The following is a 22424-nucleotide window of genomic DNA, read 5'->3' as shown; positions in this document are numbered from 1 at the left end:
AGAACACTGTTTCAAGGCTAGAGGGATCCTGAGGTCACTGTAGCAACACAAAAGAACTCCGTGGACCAAAAATCAACTCGAGATGAGAGGTTAGTCTCTGGCTTCGACTCCAGAGGAATACCACCTTACCACAAGCACCTCAAGAGGAGGCTTCTCTCAGCTCTAGGTATGTGAGAGGGACCCTGATTTTGCGGCCTCAAATGGAATGGACACTGCGATGCCCTGTCGCGAAATAAGGTCGGATATCCATGCAGTGACTTGAATGCAGGCTCGTCTTGCATCTTCCAAGACGAAAGGATGTCTGAATCCCCTGTGGAGATCACAGAGAAAGACCTAGTTCCCCACCTCATCGCGACCGGAGGCCTCACATCCTTTGAAAACTCCAGAGGTACGCGGAGATCAGTGCCTCCAAAGGAGACGATGCCTGACTCCTCGTGAAACTTGATAGGAGTCCCAGGATTCCTGTGGCACGTGGAAAGGGACCCTTGGTCTCCCGCCTCAGCTGGAGAGGCGTCCCAATTTCCCTGCCAAGCCTCGAGGAGAATCCCGAGTTGTCCCTCGCACCTAGCTAGGAGTCCTGACGTCGCAGAACAAACACGTGGGTGGAAGGGCCATCCCCGTCGTAACTCGAGAATATACCCCAGGTTCCTGCCGCAACTCGAGAGAAACCATGAGACTCCCCCCTCGCAGCGAGATGAGGCCCGATTACCCTGCACTGCGTGCAGAGCAATTCCGTCTTGCACATCACACATGAAAGGAGCCTTGATTTCCTTGATGGCACTCCAGAGAAACCCCAAGAACACTGCTTCAAGGCTAGAGGGATCCTGAGGTCACTGTAGCAACAAGAAAGAGCTCCGTGGACCAAAAATCAACTCGAGATGAGAGGTTAGTACCTGGCTTCGACTCCAGAGGAATACCACTTTACCACACGCACCTCAAGAGGAGGCATCTCTCAGCTATAGGTATGTGAGAGGGACCCTGAGTTTGCGGCCTCAAGTGGAATGGACACCGCGATGCCCTGACTCGAAATAAGGCCGAATATCCCTGCAGTGACTTGAATGCAGGCTCGTCTTGCATCTCCCAAGATGAAAGGATGTCTGAATCCCCTGTAGAGACCACAGAGAAAGACCTAGTTCCCCACCTCATCGCGACCGGAGGCCTCACATCCTTCGAAAACTCCAGAGGTACGCGGAGATCAGTGCCTCCAAAGGAGACGATGCCTGACTCCTCCTGAAACTTGATAGGAGTCCCAGGATTCCTGTGGCACGTGGAAAGGGACCCTTGGTCTCCCGCCTCAGCTGGAGAAGCGTCACAATTGCCCTGCCAAGCCTCGAGGAGAATCCCGAGTTGTCCCTCGCAGCTAGGCGGGGGTCCTGCCGTCGCTGAACAAACACGTGGGTGGAAGGGCCATCCCCGTCGTAACTCGAGAATATACCCCAGGTTCCCGCCGCAACTCGAGAAAAACCATGAGACTTCCCCATCGCCGAGAGATGAGGCTCGATTCTCCTCCACTGCATGCAGAGCAATTCCGTGTTGCACATCACACATGAAAGGAGTCTTGATTTCCTTAATGGCACTCCAGAGAAACCCCAAGAACACTGTTTCAAGGCTAGAGGGATCCTGAGGTCACTGTAGCCACACTAAAGAGCTCCGTGGACCAAAAATCAACTCGAGATGAGAGGTTAGTCCCTGGCTTCGACTCCAGAGGAATACCACCTTACCACAAGCACCTCAAGAGGAGGCTTCTCTCAGCTCTAGGTATGTGAGAGGGACCCTGAGTTTGCGGCCTCAAGTGGAATGGACACCGCGATGCCCTGACTCGAAATAAGGCGGAATATCCCTGCAGTGACTTGAATGCAGGCTCGTCTTGCATCTCCCAAGACGAAAGGATGTCTGAATCCCCTGTGGAGACCACAGAGAAAGACCTAGTTCCCCACCTCATGGCGACCGGAGGCCTCATATCCCTTGAAAACTCCAGAGGTATGCGGAGGTCAGTGCCTCCAAAGGAGACGATGCCTGACTCCGCGTGAAACTTGTTAGGAGTCCCAGGATTCCTGTGGCAAGTGGATAGGGACACTTGGTCTCCCGCCTCAGCTGGAGAGGCATCCCAATTGCCCTGCCAAGCCTCGAGGAGAATCCCGAGTTGTCCCTCGCAACTAGGCAGGAGTCCGGACATCGCTGAACAAACACGTGGGTGGAAGGGCCATCCCCGTCGTAACTCGAGAATATACCCCAGGTTCCCGCCGCAACTCGAGAAAAACCATGAGAATGCCCCCTCGCCACGAGATGAGGCCCGATTCCCCTGCACTGCGTGCAGAGCAATTCCGTTTTGCACATCACACATGAAAGGAGCCTTGATTTCCTTGATGGCCCTCCAGAGAAACCCCAAGAACACTGTTTCAAGGCTCGAGGGATCCTGAGGTCACTGTAGCAACACGAAAGATCTCCGTGGCCCAAAACTCAACTCGAAATGAGTGGTTAGTCCCTGGCTTCGACTCCAGAGGAATACCACCTTACCACAAGCACCTCAAGAGGAGGCTTCTCTCAGCTCTAGGTATGTGAGAGGGACCCTGAGTTTGCGGCCTCAAGTGGAATGGACACTGGGATTCACTGACTCGAAATAAGGCCGGATATCCCTGCAGTGACTTAAATGCAGGCTTGTTTTGCATCTCCCAAAATGAAAGGATGTCTGAATCCCCTGTGGAGACCACAGAGAAAGACCTAGTTCCCCACCTCATCGCGACCGGAGGCCTCACATTCTTTGAAAACTCCAGAGGTACGCGGAGATCAGTGCCTCCAAAGGAGACGATGCCTGACTCCTCCTGAAACTTGATAGGAGTCCCAGGATTCCTGTGGCACGTTGAAAGGGACCCTTGGTCTCCCCCCTCAGCTGGAGAGGCATCCCAATTGCCCTGCCAAGGTTCAAGGAGAATCCCGAGTTGGCCCTTGCAACTAGGAAAGAGTCCTGACGTCGCTGAACAAACACGTGTGTGGAACGCCATTCCCGTCGTAACTCGAGAATATACCCCAGGTTCCCGCTGCAACTCGAGAAAAACCATGAGACTTCCCCCTCACCGCAAAATGAGGCCCGATTCCCTGCACTGCGTGCAGAGCAATTCCGTGTTGAACATCACACATGAAATGAGCCTTTATTTCCTTGATGGCACTCCAGAGAAACCCCAAGAACACTGTTTCAAGGCTAGAGGGATCCTGAGGTCACTGTAGCAACAAAAAAGATCTCCGTGGACGAAAAATCAACTCGAGATGAGAGGTTAGTCCCTGGCTGCGACTCAAGAGGAATACCACCTTACCACAACCACTACAGGAGCTGGCTTCTCTCAGCTCTAGGTATGTGAGAGGGACCCTCAGTTTGCGGCCTCAAGTGGAATGGACACCGCGATGATCTGACTCCAAATAAGGCCGGATATCCCTGCAGTGACTTGAATGCAGGCTCGTCTTGCATCTCCCAAGACGAAAGGATGTCTGAATCCCCTGTGGAGACCACAGAGAAAGACTTAGTTCCCGACCTCATCGCGACCGGAGGCCTCACATCCTTTGAAAACTCCAGAATTACGCGGAGATCAGTGCCTCCAAAGGACACGATGCCTGACTCCTCGTGAAACTTGATAGGAGTCCCAGGATTCCTGCGGCTGGTGGAAAGGGACCCTTGGTCTCCCGCCTCAGCTGGAGAGGCGTTCCAATTGCCCTGCCAAGCCTCGAGGAGAATCCCGAGTTGTCCCTCGCAACTAGGCAGGAGTTCTGACGTGGCTGAACAAACACGTGGGTGGAAGGGCCATCCCCGTCGTAACTCGAGAATATACTCCAGGTTCCCGCTGCAACTCGAGAAAAACCATGAGACTTCCCCCTCGCCGCGAGATGAGGCCCGATTCCCCTGCACTGCGTGCAGAGCAATTCCGTGTTGCACATCACACATGAAAGGAGCCTTGATTTCCTTGATGGCACTCCAGAGAAACCCCAAGAACACTGTTTCAACGCTGGAGGGAACCTGAGGTCACTGTAGCAACACAAAAGATCTCCGTGGACGAAAAATCAACTCGAGATGAGAGGTTAGTCCCTGGCTTCGACTCCAGAGGAATACCACCTTACCATAAGCACCTCAAGAGGAGGCTTCTCTCAGCTCTAGGTATGTGACAGGGACACTGAGTTTGTGGCCTCAAGTGGAATGGACACGGCGATGCCCTGACTCGAAATAAGGCTGGATATCCCTGCAGTGAGTTGAGTGCTTTCTCGTCTTGCATCTCCCAAGACGACAGGATGTCTGAATCCCCTGTGGAGACCACAGAGAAAGACCTAGTTCCCCACCTCATCGCGACCGGAGGCCTCACATCCTTTGAAAACTCCAGAGGTACGCGGAGATCAGTGCCTCCAAAGGAGGCGATGCCTGACTCCTCGTGAAACTTGATAGGAGTCCCAGGATTCCTGTGGCACGTGGAAAGGGACCCTTGGTCTCCCACCTCAGATGGAGGGGCGTCCCAATTGCCCTGCCAAGCCTCGAGGAGAATCCCGAGTTGTCCCTCGCAACTAGGCAGGAGTCCTGACGTGGCTGAACAAACACGTGGTTGGAAGAACCATCCCGATCGTAACTCGAGAGTATACCCCAGGTTCCCGCCGCAACTCGAGAAAAACCATGAGACTTCCCCCTCGCCGCGAGATGAGGCCCGATTCCCCTGCACTGTGTGCAGAGCAATTCCGTGTTGCACATCACACATAAAAGGAGCCTTGATTTCCTTGATGGCACTCCAGAGAAACCCCAAGAACACTGTTTCAAGGCTAGACGGATCCTGAGGTCACAGTAGCAACACGAAAGAGCTCCGTGGCCCAAAAATCAACTCGAGATGAGAGGTTAGTCCCTGGCTTCGACTCCAGAGGAATACCACTTTTCCACAAGCACCTCAAGCGGAGACTTCTCCCAGCTCTAGGTATGTGACAGGGACCCTGAGTTTGCGGCCTCAAGTAGAATGGACACCGCGATTCCCTGACTCGAAATAAGGCCGGATATCCCTACAGTGACTTGAATGCAGGCTCGTCTTGCATCTCCCAAGACGAAAGGATGTCTGAATCCCCTGTGGAGACCACAGAGAAAGACCTAGTTCCCCACCTCATCGCGACCGGAGGCCTCACATCCTTTGAAAACTCCAGAGGTACGCGGAGATCAGTGCCTCCAAAGAGACGATGCCTGGCTCCTCGTGAAACTTGATAGGAGTCCCAGGATTCCTTTGGCACGTGGAAAGGGACACTTGGTCTCCCCCCTCAGCTGGAGAGTCATCCCAATTCTCCTGCCAAGCCTTAAGGAGAATCCCGAGTTGTCCCTTGCAACTAGGCAGGAATCCTGACGACGCCGAACAGACACGTGTGTGGAGGGCCATCCCCGTCGTAACTCGAGAATATACCCCAGGTTCCCGCCGCAACTCGAGAAAAACCATGAGACTTCCCCATCGCCGCGAGATGAGGCTCGATTCTCCTGCACTGCATGCAGAGCAATTCCGTGTTGCACATCACACATGAAGGGAGCCTTGATTTCCTTGATGGCACTCCAGAGAAACCCCAAGAACACTGTTTCAAGGCTAGAGGGATCCTGAGGTCACTGTAGAAACACGAAAGAGCTCCGTGGACCAAAAATCAACTCGAGATGAGAGGTTAGTCCCTGACTTCGACTCCAGAGGAATACCACCTTACCACAAGCACCTCAAGAGGAGGCTTCTCTCAGCTCTAGGTATGTGAGAGGAACCCTGAGTTTGCGGCCTAAAGTGGAATGGACACCGCGATGCCCTGACGTGAAATAAGGCGGGATATCCCTGCAGTGACTTGAATGCAGGCTTGTCTTGCATCTCCCAAGACGAAAGGATGACTGAATCACCTGTGGAGACCACAGAGAAAGACCTAGTTCCCCACCTCATCGCGACCGGAGGCCTCACATCCTTTGAAAACTCTAGAGGTATGCGGAGATCAGTGCCTCCAAAGGAGACGATGCCTGACTCCTCGTGAAACTTGATAGGAGTCCCAGGATTCCTGTGGCACGTGGAAAGGGACACTTGGTCTCCCCCCTCAGCTGGAGAGGCGTCCCAATTGCCCTGCCAAGCCTCAAGGAGAATCCCGAGTTGTCCCTTGCAACTAGGCACAGTCCTGACGTCGCTGAACAAACACGTGGGTGGAAGGGCCATCCCCGTCGTAACTCGAGAATATACCCCAGGTTCCCGCCGCAACTCGAGAAAAACCATGAGACTTCCCCCTCGCCGTAAAATGAGGCCCGATTCCCCTGCACTGCGTGCAGAGCAATTCCGTGTTGCACATCACACATGAAATGAGCCTTGATTTCCTTAATGGCACTCCAGAGAAACCCCAAGAACACTGTTTCAAGGCTAGAGGGATACTGAGGTCACTGTAGCAACAAGAAAGATCTCCATGGACAAAAAATCAACTCGAGATGAGAGGTTAGTCCCTGGCCTCGACTCCAGAGGAATACCACCTTACCACAAGCATCACAGGAGCAGGCTTCTCTCAGCTCTAGGTATGTGAGAGGGATCCTGATTTTGCAGCCTCAAGTGGAATGGACACCGCGATGCCCTGACTCGATATAAGGCTGGATATCCCTGCAGTGACTTGAATGTAGGCTCGTCTTGCATCTCCCAAGACGAAAGGATGTCTGAATCCCCTGTGGAGATCACAGAGAAAGACCTAGTTCCCCACCTCATCGCGACCGAAGGCCTCACATCCTTTGAAAATTCCAGAGGTACGTGGAGATCAGTGCCTCCAAAGGAGACGATTCAGGACTCCTCGTGAAACTTGATAGGATTCCCAGGATTACTGTGGCACGTGGAAAGGGACCCTTGGTTTCCCGCCTCAGCTGGAGAGGCGTCCCAATTGCCCTGCCAAGCCTGGAGGAGAATCCCGAGTTGTCCCTCGCAACTAGGCAGGAGTCCTGACGTGGCTGAACAAACACGTAGGTGGAAGGGCCACCCCCGTCGTAACTCGAGAATATACCCCAGGTTCCCGCCGCAACTCGAGAAAAACCATGAGACTTCCCCTTCGCCGCGAGATGAGGCCCGATTCCCTTGCACTGCGTGCAGAGCAATTCCGTGTTGCACATCACACATGAAAGGAGCCTTGATTTCCTTGATGGCACTCCAGAAAAACCCCAAGAACCCTGTTTCAAGGCTAGAGGGATCCTGAGGTCACTGTAACAACACGAAAGAGCTCCGTGGATGAAAAATCAACTCGAGATGAGAGGTTAGTCCCTGGCTTCGACTCCAGAGGAATACCACCTTACCACAAGCACCTCAAGAGGAGGCTTCTCTCAGCTCTAGGTATGTGACAGGGACCCTGAGTTTGTGGCCTCAAGTGGAATGGACACGGCGATGCCCTGACTCGAAATAAGGCCGGATATCCCTGCAGTGACTTGAATGCAGGCTCGTCTTGCATTTCCCAAGACGAAAGGATGTCTGAATCCCCTGTGGAGACCACAGAGAAAGACCTAGTTCCCCACCTCATCGCGACCGGAGGCCTCACATCCTTTGAAAACTCCAGAGGTACGCGGAGATCAGTGCCTCCAAATGAGACGATGCCTGACTCCTCGTGAAACTTGATAGGAGTCCCAGGATTCCTGTGGCACGTGGATAAGGACCCTTGGTCTCCCGCCTCAGCTGGAGAGGCGTCCCAATTGCCCTCCCAAGTCTCGAGGAGAATCCCTAGTTGTCCCTCGCAACTAGGCAGGAGTCCTGCCCTGGCTGAACAAACACGTGGGTGGAAGGGCCATCCCCGTCGTAACTCGAGAATATACCCCAGGTTCCCGCCGCAACTCGAGAAAAACCATGAGAATGCCCCCTCGCCGCGAGATGAGGCCCGATTCCCCTGCACGGCGTGCAGAGCAATTCCGTGTTGCACATCACACATGAAAGGAGCCTTGATTTCCTTGATGGCACTCCAGAGAAACCCCAAGAACACTGTTTCAAGGCTAGAGGGATCCTGAGGTCACTGTAGCAACACGGAAGATCTCCGTGGCCCAAAACTCAACTCGAAATGAGAGGTTAGTCCCTGACTTCGACTCCAGAGGAATACCACCTTACCACAAGCACCTCAAGAGGAGTCTTCTCTCAGCTCTACATATGTGAGAGGGACCCTGAGTTTGCGGCCTCAAGTGGAATGGACACCACGATGCCCTGACTCGAAACAAGGCCGGATATCCCTGCACTGACTTGAATGCAGGCTCGTCTTGCATCTCCCAAGACGAAAGGATGTCTGAATCCCCTGTGGAGACCACAGAGAAAGACCTAGTTCCCCACCTCATCGCGACCGGAGGCCTCACATCCTTTGAAAACTCCAGAGGTACTTGGAGATCAGTGCCTCCAAAGGAGACGATGCCTGACTCCTCTTGAAACTTGATAGGAGTCCCAGGATTCCTGTGGCACGTGGAAAGGGACCCTTGGTCTCCTGCCTCAGCTGGAGAGGCGTCCCAATTGCCCTGCCAAGCCTCGAGGAGAATCCCGAGTTGTCCCTCGCAACTAGGCAGGAATCCTGACGTCGCTGAACAAACACGTGGGTGGAAGGTCCATCCCCGTCGTAACTCGAGAATATACCCCAGGTTCCCGCCGCAACTCGAGAAAAACCATGAGAATGCCCCCTCGCCGCGAGATGAGGCCTGATTCCCCTGCACTGCGTGCAGAGCAATTCCGTGTTGAACATCACACATGAAAGGAGCCTTGATTTCCTTGATGGCACTCCAGAGAAACCCCAAGAACACTGTTTCAAGGCTAGAGGGATCCTGAGGTCACTGTAGCAACACGGAAGATCTCCGTGGCCCAAAACTCAACTCGAAATGAGAGATTAGTCCCTGGCTTCGACTCCAGAGGAATACCACCTTACCACAAGCACCTCAAGAGGAGGCTTCTCTCAGCTCTACATATGTGAGAGGGACCTTGAGTTTGAGGCCTCAAGTTAAATGGACACCACGATGCCCTGACTCGAAATCAGGCCGGATATCCCTGCACTGACTTGAATGCAGGCTCGTCTTGCATCTCCCAAGACGAAAGGATGTCTGAATCCCCTGTGGAGACCACAGAGAAAGACCTAGTTCCCCACCTCATCGCGACCGGAGGCCTCACATCCTTTGAAAACTCCAGATGTACGCCTAGATCAGTGCCTCCAAAGGAGACGATGCCTGACTCCTCTTGAAACTTGATAGGAGTCCCAGGATTCCTGTGGCAGGTGGAAAGGGACCCTTGGTCTCCTGCCTCAGCTGGAGAGGCGTCCCAATTGCCCTGCCAAGCCTCGAGGAGAATCCCGAGTTGTCCCTCGCAACTAGGCAGGAATCCTGACGTCGCTGAACAAACACGTGGGTGGAAGGTCCATCCCGTCATAACTCGAGAATATACCCCAGGTTCCCGCCGCAATTCGAGAAAAACCATGAGACTTCCCCCTCGCCGCGAGATGAGGCTCGATTCTCCTGCACTGCATGCAGAGCAATTCCGTGTTGCACATCACACATGAAGGGAGCCTTGATTTCCTTGATGGCACTCCAGAGAAACCCCAAGAACACTGTTTCAAGGCTAGAGGGATCCTGAGGTCACTGTAGAAACACGAAAGAGCTCCGTGGACCAAAAATCAACTCGAGATGAGAGGTTAGTCCCTGACTTCGACTCCAGAGGAATACCACCTTACCACAAGCACCTCAAGAGGAGGCTTCTCTCAGCTCTAGGTATGTGAGAGGAACCCTGAGTTTGCGGCCTAAAGTGGAATGGACACCGCGATGCCCTGACGTGAAATAAGGCGGGATATCCCTGCAGTGACTTGAATGCAGGCTTGTCTTGCATCTCCCAAGACGAAAGGATGACTGAATCACCTGTGGAGACCACAGAGAAAGACCTAGTTCCCCACCTCATCGCGACCGGAGGCCTCACATCCTTTGAAAACTCTAGAGGTATGCGGAGATCAGTGCCTCCAAAGGAGACGATGCCTGACTCCTCGTGAAACTTGATAGGAGTCCCAGGATTCCTGTGGCACGTGGAAAGGGACACTTGGTCTCCCCCCTCAGCTGGAGAGGCGTCCCAATTGCCCTGCCAAGCCTCAAGGAGAATCCCGAGTTGTCCCTTGCAACTAGGCACAGTCCTGACGTCGCTGAACAAACACGTGGGTGGAAGGGCCATCCCCGTCGTAACTCGAGAATATACCCCAGGTTCCCGCCGCAACTCGAGAAAAACCATGAGACTTCCCCCTCGCCGTAAAATGAGGCCCGATTCCCCTGCACTGCGTGCAGAGCAATTCCGTGTTGCACATCACACATGAAATGAGCCTTGATTTCCTTAATGGCACTCCAGAGAAACCCCAAGAACACTGTTTCAAGGCTAGAGGGATACTGAGGTCACTGTAGCAACAAGAAAGATCTCCATGGACAAAAAATCAACTCGAGATGAGAGGTTAGTCCCTGGCCTCGACTCCAGAGGAATACCACCTTACCACAAGCATCACAGGAGCAGGCTTCTCTCAGCTCTAGGTATGTGAGAGGGATCCTGATTTTGCAGCCTCAAGTGGAATGGACACCGCGATGCCCTGACTCGATATAAGGCTGGATATCCCTGCAGTGACTTGAATGTAGGCTCGTCTTGCATCTCCCAAGACGAAAGGATGTCTGAATCCCCTGTGGAGATCACAGAGAAAGACCTAGTTCCCCACCTCATCGCGACCGAAGGCCTCACATCCTTTGAAAATTCCAGAGGTACGTGGAGATCAGTGCCTCCAAAGGAGACGATTCAGGACTCCTCGTGAAACTTGATAGGATTCCCAGGATTACTGTGGCACGTGGAAAGGGACCCTTGGTTTCCCGCCTCAGCTGGAGAGGCGTCCCAATTGCCCTGCCAAGCCTGGAGGAGAATCCCGAGTTGTCCCTCGCAACTAGGCAGGAGTCCTGACGTGGCTGAACAAACACGTAGGTGGAAGGGCCACCCCCGTCGTAACTCGAGAATATACCCCAGGTTCCCGCCGCAACTCGAGAAAAACCATGAGACTTCCCCTTCGCCGCGAGATGAGGCCCGATTCCCTTGCACTGCGTGCAGAGCAATTCCGTGTTGCACATCACACATGAAAGGAGCCTTGATTTCCTTGATGGCACTCCAGAAAAACCCCAAGAACACTGTTTCAAGGCTAGAGGGATCCTGAGGTCACTGTAACAACACGAAAGAGCTCCGTGGATGAAAAATCAACTCGAGATGAGAGGTTAGTCCCTGGCTTCGACTCCAGAGGAATACCACCTTACCACAAGCACCTCAAGAGGAGGCTTCTCTCAGCTCTAGGTATGTGACAGGGACCCTGAGTTTGTGGCCTCAAGTGGAATGGACACGGCGATGCCCTGACTCGAAATAAGGCCGGATATCCCTGCAGTGACTTGAATGCAGGCTCGTCTTGCATTTCCCAAGACGAAAGGATGTCTGAATCCCCTGTGGAGACCACAGAGAAAGACCTAGTTCCCCACCTCATCGCGACCGGAGGCCTCACATCCTTTGAAAACTCCAGAGGTACGCGGAGATCAGTGCCTCCAAATGAGACGATGCCTGACTCCTCGTGAAACTTGATAGGAGTCCCAGGATTCCTGTGGCACGTGGATAAGGACCCTTGGTCTCCCGCCTCAGCTGGAGAGGCGTCCCAATTGCCCTCCCAAGTCTCGAGGAGAATCCCTAGTTGTCCCTCGCAACTAGGCAGGAGTCCTGCCCTGGCTGAACAAACACGTGGGTGGAAGGGCCATCCCCGTCGTAACTCGAGAATATACCCCAGGTTCCCGCCGCAACTCGAGAAAAACCATGAGAATGCCCCCTCGCCGCGAGATGAGGCCCGATTCCCCTGCACGGCGTGCAGAGCAATTCCGTGTTGCACATCACACATGAAAGGAGCCTTGATTTCCTTGATGGCACTCCAGAGAAACCCCAAGAACACTGTTTCAAGGCTAGAGGGATCCTGAGGTCACTGTAGCAACACGGAAGATCTCCGTGGCCCAAAACTCAACTCGAAATGAGAGGTTAGTCCCTGACTTCGACTCCAGAGGAATACCACCTTACCACAAGCACCTCAAGAGGAGTCTTCTCTCAGCTCTACATATGTGAGAGGGACCCTGAGTTTGCGGCCTCAAGTGGAATGGACACCACGATGCCCTGACTCGAAACAAGGCCGGATATCCCTGCACTGACTTGAATGCAGGCTCGTCTTGCATCTCCCAAGACGAAAGGATGTCTGAATCCCCTGTGGAGACCACAGAGAAAGACCTAGTTCCCCACCTCATCGCGACCGGAGGCCTCACATCCTTTGAAAACTCCAGAGGTACTTGGAGATCAGTGCCTCCAAAGGAGACGATGCCTGACTCCTCTTGAAACTTGATAGGAGTCCCAGGATTCCTGTGGCACGTGGAAAGGGACCCTTGGTCTCCTGCCTCAGCTGGAGAGGCGTCCCAATTGCCCTGCCAAGCCTCGAGGAGAATCCCGAGTTGTCCCTCGCAACTAGGCAGGAATCCTGACGTCGCTGAACAAACACGTGGGTGGAAGGTCCATCCCCGTCGTAACTCGAGAATATACCCCAGGTTCCCGCCGCAACTCGAGAAAAACCATGAGAATGCCCCCTCGCCGCGAGATGAGGCCTGATTCCCCTGCACTGCGTGCAGAGCAATTCCGTGTTGAACATCACACATGAAAGGAGCCTTGATTTCCTTGATGGCACTCCAGAGAAACCCCAAGAACACTGTTTCAAGGCTAGAGGGATCCTGAGGTCACTGTAGCAACACGGAAGATCTCCGTGGCCCAAAACTCAACTCGAAATGAGAGATTAGTCCCTGGCTTCGACTCCAGAGGAATACCACCTTACCACAAGCACCTCAAGAGGAGGCTTCTCTCAGCTCTACATATGTGAGAGGGACCTTGAGTTTGAGGCCTCAAGTTAAATGGACACCACGATGCCCTGACTCGAAATCAGGCCGGATATCCCTGCACTGACTTGAATGCAGGCTCGTCTTGCATCTCCCAAGACGAAAGGATGTCTGAATCCCCTGTGGAGACCACAGAGAAAGACCTAGTTCCCCACCTCATCGCGACCGGAGGCCTCACATCCTTTGAAAACTCCAGATGTACGCCTAGATCAGTGCCTCCAAAGGAGACGATGCCTGACTCCTCTTGAAACTTGATAGGAGTCCCAGGATTCCTGTGGCAGGTGGAAAGGGACCCTTGGTCTCCTGCCTCAGCTGGAGAGGCGTCCCAATTGCCCTGCCAAGCCTCGAGGAGAATCCCGAGTTGTCCCTCGCAACTAGGCAGGAATCCTGACGTCGCTGAACAAACACGTGGGTGGAAGGTCCATCCCGTCATAACTCGAGAATATACCCCAGGTTCCCGCCGCAATTCGAGAAAAACCATGAGACTTCCCCCTCGCCGCGAGATGAGGCTCGATTCTCCTGCACTGCATGCAGAGCAATTCCGTGTTGCACATCAAACATGAAAGGAGCCTTGATTTCCTTGATGGCACTCCAGAGAAACCCCAAGAACACTGTTTCAAGGCTAGAGGGATCCTGAGGTCACTGTAGCAACACAAAAGAACTCCGTGGACCAAAAATCAACTCGAGATGAGAGGTTAGTCTCTGGCTTCGACTCCAGAGGAATACCACCTTACCACAAGCACCTCAAGAGGAGGCTTCTCTCAGCTCTAGGTATGTGAGAGGGACCCTGAGTTTGCGGCCTCAAATGGAATGGACACTGCGATGCCCTGTCGCGAAATAAGGTCGGATATCCATGCAGTGACTTGAATGCAGGCTCGTCTTGCATCTCCCAAGACGAAAGGACGTCTGAATCCCCTGTGGAGATCACAGAGAAAGACCTAGTTCCCCACCTCATCGCGACCGGAGGCCTCACATCCTTTGAAAACTCCAGAGGTACGCGGAGATCAGTGCCTCCAAAGGAGATGATGCCTGACTCCTCGTGAAACTTGATAGGAGTCCCAGGATTCCATTGGCACGTGGAAAGGGACCCTTGGTCTCCTGCCTCACCTGGAGGGGCGTCCCAATTGCCCTGCCCAGCCTCGAGGAGAATCCCGAGTTGTCCCTCGCAACTAGGCAGGAGTCCTGACGTCGCTGAACAAACACGTGGTTGGAAGGACCATCCCGATCGTAACTCGAGAGTACACCCCAGGCTCCCGCCGCAACTCGAGAAAAACCATGAGACTTCCCCCTCGCCGCGACATGAGGGCCGATTCCCCTGCACTGCGTGCAGAGCAATTCCGTGTTGCACATCACACATAAAAGGAGCCTTGATTTCTTTGATGGCACTCCAGAGAAACCCCAAGAACACTGTTTCAAGGCTAGAGGGATCCTGAGGTCACTGTAGCAACACGAAAGAGCTCCGTGGCCCAAAAATCAACTCGAGATGAGAGGTTAGTCCCTGGCTTCGACTCCAGAGGAATACCACCTTTCCACAAGCACCTCAAGCGGAGACTTCTCCCAGCTCTAGGTATGTGACAGGGACCCTGAGTTTGTGGCCTCAAGTGGAATGGACACGGCGATGCCCTGACTCGAAATAAGGCCGCATATCCCTGCAGTGACTTGAATGCAGGCTCGTCTTGCATCTCCCAAGACGAAAGGATGTCTGAATCCCCTGTGGAGACCACAGAGAAAGACCTAGTTCCCCACCTCATCGCGACCGGAGGCCTCACATCCTTTGAAAATTCCAGAGGTACGCGGAGATCAGTGCCTCCAAAGGAGACGATGCCTGACTCCTCGTGAAACTTGATAGGAGTCCCAGGATTCCTGTGGCACGTGGATAAGGACCCTTGGTCTCCCGCCTCAGCTGGAGAGGCGTCCCAATTGCCCTCCCAAGCCTCGAGGAGAATCCCGAGTTGTCCCTCCCAACTAGGCAGGAGTCCTGCCGTGGCTGAACAAACACGTGGGTGGAAGGGCCATCCCCGTCGTAACTCGAGAATATACCCCAGGTTCCCGCCGCAACTCGAGAAAAACCATGAGAATGCCCCCTCGCCGCGAGATGAGGCCTGATTCCCCTGCACTGCGTGCAGAGCAATTCCGTGTTGCACATCACACATGAAAGGAGCCTTGATTTCCTTGATGGCACTCCAGAGAAACCCCAAGAACACTGTTTCAAGGCTAGAGGGATCCTGAGGTCACTGTAGCAACACGGAAGATCTCCGTGGCCCAAAACTCAACTCGAAATGAGAGGTTAGTCCCTGGCTTCGACTCCAGAGGAATACCACCTTACCACAAGCACCTCAAGAGGAGGCTTCTCTCAGCTCTACATATGTGAGAGGGACCCTGAGTTTGCGGCCTCAAGTGGAATGGAAACCACGATGCCCTGACTCGAAATAAGGCCGGATATCCCTGCACTGACTTGAATGCAGGCTCCTCTTGCATCTCCCAAGACGAAAGGATGTCTGAATCCCCTGTGGAGACCACAGAGAAAGACCTAGTTCCCTACCTCATCGCGACCGGAGGCCTCACATCCTTTGAAAACTCCAGAGGTACGCCTAGATCAGTGCCTCCAAAGGAGACGATGCCTGACTCCTCTTGAAACTTGATAGGAGTCCCAGGATTCCTGTGGCAGGTGGAAAGGGACCCTTGGTCTCCTGCCTCAGCTGGAGAGGCGTCCCAATTGCCCTGCCAAGCCTCGAGGAGAATCCCGAGTTGTCCCTCGCAATTAGGCAGGAATCCTGACGTCGCTGAACAAACACGTGGGTGGAAGGTCCATCCCGTCATAACTCGAGAATATACCCCAGGTTTCCGCCGCAACTCGAGAAAAACCATGAGACTTCCCCCTCGCAGCGAGATGAGGCTCGATTCTCCTGCACTGCATGCAGAGCAATTCCGTGTTGCACATCAAACATGAAAGGAGCCTTGATTTCCTTGATGGCACTCCAGAGAAACCCCAAGAACACTGTTTCAAGGCTAGAGGGATCCTGAGGTCACTGTAGCAACACAAAAGAACTCCGTGGACCAAAAATCAACTCGAGATGAGAGGTTAGTCTCTGGCTTCGACTCCAGAGGAATACCACCTTACCACAAGCACCTCAAGAGGAGGCTTCTCTCAGCTCTAGGTATGTGAGAGGGACCCTGATTTTGCGGCCTCAAATGGAATGGACACTGCGATGCCCTGTCGCGAAATAAGGTCGGATATCCATGCAGTGACTTGAATGCAGGCTCGTCTTGCATCTCCCAAGACGAAAGGATGTCTGAATCCCCTGTGGAGATCACAGAGAAAGACCTAGTTCCCCACCTCATCGCGACCGGAGGCCTCACATCCTTTGAAAACTCCAGAGGTATGCGGAAATCAGTGCCTCCAAAGGAGACGATGCCTGACTCCTCGTGAAACTTGATAGGAGTCCCAGGATTCCTGTGGCACGTGGAAAGGGACCCTTGGTCTCCCACCTCAGCTGGAGGGGCGTCCCAATTGCCCTGCCAAGCCTCGAGGAGAATCCCGAGTTGTCCCTCGCAACTAGGCAGGAGTCCTGACGTCGCTGAACAAACACGTGGTTGGAAGGACCATCCCGATCGTAACTCGAGAGTATACCCCAGGTTCCCGCCGCAACTCGAGAAAAACCATGAGACTTCCCCCTCGCCGCGAGATGAGGCCCGATTCCCCTGCACTGTGTGCAGAGCAATTCCGTGTTGCACATCACACATAAAAGGAGCCTTGATTTCCTTGATGGCACTCCAGAGAAACCCCAAGAACACTGTTTCAAGGCTAGAGGGATCCTGAGGTCACTGTAGCAACACGAAAGAGCTCCGTGGCCCAAAAATCAACTCGAGATGAGAAGTTAGTCCCTGGCTTCGACTCCAGAGGAATACCACCTTTCCACAAGCACCTCAAGCGAAGACTTCTCCCAGCTCTAGGTATGTGAGAGGAACCCTGAGTTTGCGGCCTAAAGTGGAATGGACACCGCGATGCCCTGACGTGAAATAAGGCGGGATATCCCTGCAGTGACTTGAATGCAGGCTTGTCTTGCATCTCCCAAGACGAAAGGATGACTGAATCACCTGTGGAGACCACAGAGAAAGACCTAGTTCCCCACCTCATCGCGACCGGAGGCCTCACATCCTTTGAAAACTCCAGAGGTACGCGGAGATCAGTGCCTCCAAAGGAGACGATGCCTAACTCCTCGTGAAACTTGATAGGAGTCCCAGGATTCCTGTGGCACGTGGAAAGGGACACTTGGTCTCCCGCCTCAGCTGGAGAGGCGTCCCAATTGCCCTGCCAAGCCTCGAGGAGAATCCCGAATTCTCCCTCACAACTAGGCAGGAGTCTTGCCGTCGCTGAACAAACACGTGTGTGGGAGGGCCATCCCCGTCGTAACTCGAGAATATACCCCAGGTTCCCGTTGCAACACGAGAAAAACCATGAGACTTCCCCCTCGCCGCGAGATGAGGCCCGATTCCCCTGCACTGCGTGCAGAGCAATTCCGTGTTGCACATCACACATGAAAGGAGCCTTGATTTCCTTGATGGCACTCCAGAGAAACCCCAAGAACACTGTTTCAAGGCTCGAGGGATCCTGAGGTTACTGTAGCAACACGAAAGAGCTCCGTGGACCAAAAATCAACTCGAGATGAAAGGTTAGTCCCTGGCTTCGACTCCAGAGGAATACCACCTTACCACAAGCACCTCAAGAGGAGGCTTCTCTCAGCTCTAGGTATGTGAGAGGGACCCTGAGTTTGCGGCCTCAAGTGGAATGGACACTGGGATTTACTGACTCGAAATAAGGCCGGATATCCCTGCAGTGACTTAAATGCAGGCTAGTTTTGCATCTCCCAAAACGAAAGGATGTCTGAATCCCCTGTGGAGACCACAGAGAAAGACCTAGTTCCCCACCTCATCGCGACCGGAGGCCTCACATTCTTTGAAAACTCCAGAGGTACGCGGAGATCAGTGCCTCCAAAGGAGACGATGCCTGACTCCTCGTGAAACTTGATAGGAGTCCCAGGATTCCTGTGGCACGTTGAAAGGGACCCTTGGTCTCCCCCCTCAGCTGGAGAGGCATCCCAATTGCCCTGCCAAGGTTCAAGCAGAATCCCGAGTTGGCCCTTGCAACTAGGCAGGAGTCCTGACGTCGCTGAACAAACACGTGGGTGGAAGGGCCATTCCCGTCGTAACTCGAGAATATACCCCAGGTTCCCGCTGCAACTCGAGAAAAACCATGAGACTTCCCCCTCGCCGCAAAATGAGGCCCGATTCCCCTGCACTGCGTGCAGAGCAATTCCGTGTTGAACATCACACATGAAATGAGCCTTTATTTCCTTGATGGCATTCCAGAGAAACCCCAAGAACACTGTTTCAAGGCTAGAGGGATCCTGAGGTCACTGTAGCAACATAAAAGATCTCCGTGGACGAAAAATCAACTCGAGATGAGAGGTTAGTCCCTGGCTTCGACTCCAGAGGAATACCACCTTACCACAACCACTACAGGAGCTGGCTTCTCTCAGCTCTAGGTATGTGAGAGGGACCCTCAGTTTGCGGCCTCAAGTGGAATGGACACCGCGATGATCTGACTCCAAATAAGGCCGGATATCCCTGCAGTAATTTGAATGCAGGCTCGTCTTGCATCTCCCAAGACGAAAGGATGTCTGAATCCCCTGTGGAGACCACAGAGAAAGACCTAGTTCCCCACCTCATCGCGACCGGAGGCCTCACATCCTTTGAAAACTCCAGAATTACGCGGAGATCAGTGCCTCCAAAGGAGACGATGCCTGACTCCTCGTGAAACTTGATAGGAGTCCCAGGATTCCTGCGGCTGGTGGAAAGGGACACTTGGTCTCCCGCCTCAGCTGGAGAGGCGTCCCAATTGCCCTGCCAAGCCTCGAGGAGAATCCCGAGTTGTCCCTCGCAACTAGGCAGGAGTCCTGACGTGGCTGAACAAACACGTGGGTGGAAGGGCCATCCCCGTCGTAACTCGAGAATATACCCCAGGTTTCCGCCGCAACTCGAGAAAAACCATGAGACTTCCCCCTCGCCGCGAGATGAGGCCCGATTCCCCTGCACTGCGTGCAGAGCAATTCCGTGTTGCACATCACACATGAAAGGAGCCTTGATTTCCTTGATGGCACTCCAGAGAAACCCCAAGAACACTGTTTCAACGCTAGAGGGAACCTGAGGTCACTGTAGCAACACAAAAGATCTCCGTGGACGAAAAATCAACTCGAGATGAGAGGTTAGTCCCTGGCTTCGACTCCAGAGGAATACCACCTTACCATAAGCACCTCAAGAGGAGGCTTCTCTCAGCTCTAGGTATGTGACAGGGACACTGAGTTTGTGGCCTCAAGTGGAATGGACACGGCGATGCCCTGACTCGAAATAAGGCTGGATATCCCTGCAGTGAGTTTAGTGCAGGCTCGCCTTGCATCTCCCAAGACGACAGGATGTCTGAATCCCCTGTGAAGACCACAGAGAAAGACCTAGTTCCCCACCTCATCGCGACCGGAGGCCTCACATCCTTTGAAAACTCCAGAGGTACGCGGAGATCAGTGCCTCCAAAGGAGACGATGCCTGACTCCTCGTGAAAATTGATAGGAGTCCCAGGATTCCTGTTGCACGTGGAAAGGGACACTTGGTCTCCCCCCTCAGCTGGAGAGGCATCCCAATTCTCCTACCAAGCCTTAAGGAGAATCCCGAGTTGTCCCTTGCAACTAGGCAGGAGTCCTGACGACGCCGAACAAACACGTGTGTGGAGGGCCATCCCCGTCGTAACTCGAGAATATACCCCAGGTTCCCGCCGCAACTCGAGAAAAACCATGAGACTTCCCCTCGCCCCAAAATGAGGCCCGATTCCCCTGCACTGCGTGCAGCGCAATTCCGTGTTGCACATCACACATGAAAGGAGCCTTGATTTCCTTAATGGCACTCCAGAGAAACCCCAAGAACACTGTTTCAAGGCTAGAGGGATCCTGAGGTCACTGTAGCAACAAGAAAGATCTCCGTGGACAAAAAATCAACTCGAGATGAAAGGTTAGTCCCTGGCTTCGACTCCAGAGGAATACCACCTTACCACAAGCACCACAGGAGCAGGCTTCTCTCAGCTCTAGGTATGTGAGAAGGACCCTTAGTTTGCGGCCTCAAGTGGAATGCACACCGCGATGCCCTGACTCGAAATAAGGCTGGATATCCCTGCAGTGAGTTGAATGCAGGCTCGTCTTGCATCTCCCCAGACGAAAGGATGTCTGAATCCCCTGTGGAGACCACAGAAAAAGACCTAGTTCCCCACCTCATCGCGACCGGAGGCGTCACATCCTTTGAAAACTCCAGAGGTACACGGAGATCAGTGCCTCCAAAGGAGACGATGCCTGACTCCTCGTGAAACTTGATAGGAGTCCCAGGATTCCTGTGACACTTGGAAAGGGACACTTGGTCTCCCGCCTCAGATTGAGAGGAGTCCCAATTGCCCAGCCAAGCCTCGAAGAGATTCCCGAGTTGTCCCTCGCAACTAGGCAGGAGTCCTGACGTGGTTGAACAAACACGTGGGTGGAAGGGCCATCCCCGTCGTAACTCGAGAATATACCCCAGGTTCCCGCCGCAACTCGAGAAAAACCATGAGAATGCCCCCTCGCCGCGAGATGAGGCCCGATTCCCCTGCACGGCGTGCAGAGCAATTCCGTGTTGCACATCACACATGAAAGGAGCCTTGATTTCCTTGATGGCACTCCAGAGAAACCCCAAGAACACTGTTTCAAGGCTAGAGGGATCCTGAGGTCACTGTAGCAACACGGAAGATCTCCGTGGCCCAAAACTCAACTCGAAATGAGAGGTTAGTCCCTGACTTCGACTCCAGAGGAATACCACCTTACCACAAGCACCTCAAGAGGAGTCTTCTCTCAGCTCTACATATGTGAGAGGGACCCTGAGTTTGCGGCCTCAAGTGGAATGGACACCACGATGCCCTGACTCGAAATAAGGCCGGATATCCCTGCACTGACTTGAATGCAGGCTCGTCTTGCATCTCCCAAGACGAAAGGATGTCTGAATCCCCTGTGGAGACCACAGAGAAAGACCTAGTTCCCCACCTCATCGCGACCGGAGGCCTCACATCCTTTGAAAACTCCAGAGGTACTTGGAGATCAGTGCCTCCAAAGGAGACGATGCCTGACTCCTCTTGAAACTTGATAGGAGTCCCAGGATTCCTGTGGCAGGTGGAAAGGGACCCTTGGTCTCCTGCCTCAGCTGGAGAGGCGTCCCAATTGCCCTGCCAAGCCTCGAGGAGAATCCCGAGTTGTCCCTCGCAACTAGGCAGGAATCCTGACGTCGCTGAACAAACACGTGGGTGGAAGGTCCATCCCCGTCGTAACTCGAGAATATACCCCAGGTTCCCGCCGCAACTCGAGAAAAACCATGAGAATGCCCCCTCGCCGCGAGATGAGGCCTGATTCCCCTGCACTGCGTGCAGAGCAATTCCGTGTTGCACATCACACATGAAAGGAGCCTTGATTTCCTTGATGGCACTCCAGAGAAACCCCAAGAACACTGTTTCAAGGCTAGAGGGATCCTGAGGTCACTGTAGCAACACGGAAGATCTCCGTGGCCCAAAACTCAACTCGAAATGAGAGATTAGTCCCTGGCTTCGACTCCAGAGGAATACCACCTTACCACAAGCACCTCAAGAGGAGGCTTCTCTCAGCTCTACATATGTGAGAGGGAGCTTGAGTTTGAGGCCTCAAGTTAAATGGACACGATGATGCCCTGACTCGAAATAAGGCCGGATATCCCTGCACTGACTTGAATGCAGGCTCGTCTTGCATCTCCCAAGACGAAAGGATGTCTGAATCCCCTGTGGAGACCACAGAGAAAGACCTAGTTCCCCACCTCATCGCGACCGGAGGCCTCACATCCTTTGAAAACTCCAGATGTACGCCTAGATCAGTGCCTCCAAAGGAGACGATGCCTGACTCCTCTTGAAACTTGATAGGAGTCCCAGGATTCCTGTGGCACGTGGAAAGGGACCCTTGGTCTCCTGCCTCAGCTGGAGAGGCGTCCCAATTGCCCTGCCAAGCCTCGAGGAGAATCCCGAGTTGTCCCTCGCAACTAGGCAGGAATCCTGACGTCGCTGAACAAACACGTGGGTGGAAGGTCCATCCCGTCATAACTCGAGAATATACCCCAGGTTCCCGCCGCAATTCGAGAAAAACCATGAGACTTCCCCCTCGCCGCGAGATGAGGCTCGATTCTCCTGCACTGCATGCAGAGCAATTCCGTGTTGCACATCAAACATGAAAGGAGCCTTGATTTCCTTGATGGCACTCCAGAGAAACCCCAAGAACACTGTTTCAAGGCTAGAGGGATCCTGAGGTCACTGTAGCAACACAAAAGAGCTCCGTGGACCAAAAATCAACTCGAGATGAGAGGTTAGTCTCTGGCTTCGACTCCAGAGGAATACCACCTTACCACAAGCACCTCAAGAGGA

This window comes from Cervus elaphus, chromosome 20, assembly GCF_910594005.1.
Source record: "Cervus elaphus chromosome 20, mCerEla1.1, whole genome shotgun sequence".
Taxonomy (NCBI): domain Eukaryota; kingdom Metazoa; phylum Chordata; class Mammalia; order Artiodactyla; family Cervidae; genus Cervus; species Cervus elaphus.
The sequence above is the reverse complement of the archived record's forward strand: the minus strand, read 5'-3'. Positions refer to the sequence as shown.